The sequence below is a fragment of the Chiloscyllium punctatum genome, chromosome 9 (assembly GCF_047496795.1).
Source record: "Chiloscyllium punctatum isolate Juve2018m chromosome 9, sChiPun1.3, whole genome shotgun sequence".
In the NCBI taxonomy this organism is placed as follows: domain Eukaryota; kingdom Metazoa; phylum Chordata; class Chondrichthyes; order Orectolobiformes; family Hemiscylliidae; genus Chiloscyllium; species Chiloscyllium punctatum.
This window is the reverse complement of record NC_092747.1, coordinates 122,190,455-122,193,848: the sequence shown is the minus strand read 5'-3', so window position 1 is coordinate 122,193,848 and position 3,394 is coordinate 122,190,455. Positions and strand designations below refer to the sequence as shown.

The following is a 3,394-nucleotide window of genomic DNA, read 5'->3' as shown; positions in this document are numbered from 1 at the left end:
GTCTTCTAGTTGCTTCAAAGTTTAATGGGCTCGGTCTATCAACAGATCCCCAAATGCATCTTTGGAGCAACTCCAGAGACTCCAGCAGCAAATGCTTTTCAAAGTCTCACTGAATACCTCTGTCTTGTTATTACAATATGCTATATGAAACAGCTATTTACACCCATTTAATTAGTTTCTAAGTTACTCACTGTCATATGCAAATTCGGACTACATTCTCTTCCTCTAACTCTCCACATGAGAGGGAAGGAGCACTCATCAACAGTAAAGAGCAGCTGCTGAAGGCAACACTCAAAATCTGCTTTCTGCCTGGAAGAGAACACAATAAATCCTCCTTGTGGATTGTGAACTGCAATCCCCAAGCCCCAGTGTCAAGGCTATTCTTGAATAAACAAAGGCATTGCCAAGAGCGTATTCACTAACACCTTTATCAACTGCCAATGCTGGAATGTAACATGTATTTTTATGATCACACACACAAGGTTTTCGCTCTCAGCTCCAACAGAGTTAAAATCAACCTGTAGACTTTCACAAATCTGTGTCTTGACCAAATTTCCTGTCCTGCTTTCCCATTATCAAACCTGCAAAGCAGTTCTCCAGTTAGGGCAGTGATCTCTCCTTTGATGTTCTGCTCTGTTCAGCCCACAGGATTCAGCCACAACTAGGTTACCTTTATTAATGTGAAAGAAAAAGAACAGAAAGTGTTTAATACAAGAGAAGAGAATACATTGGCTTTCATAGCTTTCATGTGTGTGGGTGTCATGACTTACATGAAATAGATAACCAGTGACCTTCCCAGAATGACTGATTCTGCTAGCCTATGATTGTGGAGATACAATGGAAAAGGCTATTGCTCATCACAATCAGAATCTAATGCAACTGCTTGAGTGAGTTTGCCAGATGAGCCTAAAACTGAAGAGGATGCAAGAAGTCAAGTGTATAGGTAATGTTCTGACAGCGAAATGAATTCACCTGAAGCCTGACATGGTGACAGCTATAGCAGAAATATAGTGACCAGCAGATGTGAAAACAATTTGTGAAATTCATGAACCATTTAACAACGTTCTTGCAAAATTTGTCATTTCAGTGTGAACCTTTGTGAAAGCTCACTGCTCATGGTGTGCAGTGGAACTAAAGAATAGAACAGGAAACAGCTTTGACTCAAATGAAGCAATTTGCAATGACAGCATCAGAGCTGAGGTGCTTCAATGTCAATGATTCCTTTCACAATCCTTCTTCTCATTGCTCTATAGCAGAGTTTAATACAGTCACTTCTTGACAGAATTGACGATTGTGGATGAGGTGCAGTCAAAAATCAACTTGCTGAAAGTTCCACTCACGCAACACTGTCAATTTGTCATACAAAAAACCCTGAAATTGTTGGAAAAGCTCAGCAAGTCTGGCAGCCTCTGTGGAGAGAAATCAGAATTAATGTTTTGGGTCCAGCAACCTTACCTCAGAAACTCTCAATTGGTCTCCTTCTCGATGAGGCCTTCAGAGTGTCTTGAAAATGTTTTCCCTGACCTCCTTGAGGTTGTGTGCCCTCCTTAAGTTGTTAAGTAAAAGGATATCTACCCGTCAATCAAAATTATAAAGGCTTATTATTCAAATATTAGTGCTTTCTACCTTTCAAACTTTCTACCAGTTGAGTTCACAGTTAGTTCATGGTTGTTTGTTTGAAGTGGAGGCTATTGCTACCTGTATGCACATACACAGAAAATATGGAAATAATTAAATTATTTACATGATTCAATGTTTATAACTGTTTTACCATGCTACTATTTTCATCCTTCATACTTACTGTTCCTTTTTTTCTAATTTTCTGCCTTTGGTTGTCTTTCTGTCTTTGTATCTGCCTTTACTAGACAACTTCAGTCACAATATTTTTTCTTTTCATCTGAATTAATTCTGTTGCAACTGTTCCAACTTTCAAACAGAGCAAAAAGATTTGTGAAGAGTGTTTAAACACCAGTTTGATTCAACTGATGATGTACTTGCTTTTAAGTCTAACTGAAGCACTTGTGTGAAAAGGCTGCATGCTTCAGCTAATCTAGATGCAACAATGACAAAAAAAACACTAAAACTAAAGGCTCTGTAACTGCACATAGCATTCATATCAAAGTAAGGGAAATTATAGCGTACCTTGAAGTGAATAAATATGACACATATGATGGATAACAAGGATTAAGTTCTAATGCTGAAGAATGTATGACATTCAAAAAGGTGAAGGGGCAGACTTAACACTCCTAGGTAAAACAATGACTGCAGATGCTGGAAACCAGATTTTGGACTAGTGGTGCTGGAAGAGCACAGCAGTTCAGGCAGCATCCAAGGAGCTTAATCAACAATAGTATTGATGCAACAGCGAGAGATCACCTTGGTTCGGGAAGGGAATGATGTAGAATTGGTTTGTGTGAAGGTGAAGAATATCAAAGGAAAGACCTCACTCTCGGAGTGACCTACAAACCTGAACCTAAACCACAATGTAGGAAGAAGAATATAAAAGAATTTTAAATATCTATGATAAAGGAACATCAATAATAATGGGTGATGTTAATCTACATAAACTACATAAAACGTCAGATTGGTAATAACAGTCTTGTTGAGGAATTCACAGAATGATTTTAAGATTGTTGCTTTGAGTGGCATGTTCTGGAACCAATCAAAGAGCAGAAGTTATCTGGTAAAAGTAGATACATGGACAGAAAGATAATCAAAGACAGAAAATGAGATATAAAGAAGAATAAATATACCTTATGTAGTATTTGACAAAATTATAATTAGTGGTAAAGCAGTACTAAGCAAACTGTTGGAACTCAGGGTTGTTCAAGTTCCAAGTCCAGGCAGACTTAATTCTCAGCTTTTAAAAGAGATGGCTAATAAAGTAATAAATGCTTTGGCGTTAATTTTCCAAAGTTCATAGAAACCTGACAGATTGGAAAGCAACAAGTGTGATCCCTTTATTCAAGAAGAGCTGAAGACAGCAAACAAGAAATTACAGGCAGATAATTTTGACATCTGTGGAGGTGAAGGTTTTAAAATCAATCATTCAGGAGGTTATAATTGGCACCTGGAAAAGATCAAGGCAATCAAGAAATGTCAAAGTGGTTTTAAGAAAGAGAAATAATGTTTAACTAATTTACTGGAATTCATTGAAGGAGTAAAGTTCAGTGGATAAATGGGAAACAGTGGACTAAGAGATTCTACATCAGTAGGCTCTATGTACAGAGTTATGGCACAAAGTAGGTGATTATAGAACATTGAACAAAGAACAATACAGTGCAAAACAGGCCCTTCAGCCCTCAATGTTGCGCCGACCTGTGAGCTATTCTCAGCTCATCCCCCTACATTATCCCATCATCATCCATGTGCTTATCCAAGGATTGTTTAAATC

At 37.8% G+C, this 3,394-nt stretch overlaps 1 pseudogene; it reads right to left on the bottom strand.

The window, feature by feature from the left end:
- Positions 1-205: 205 nt before the first annotated feature.
- LOC140481705 (small nucleolar RNA U3) lies at positions 206-336 on the bottom strand (annotated as a pseudogene).
- Positions 337-3,394: the final 3,058 nt, after the last annotated feature.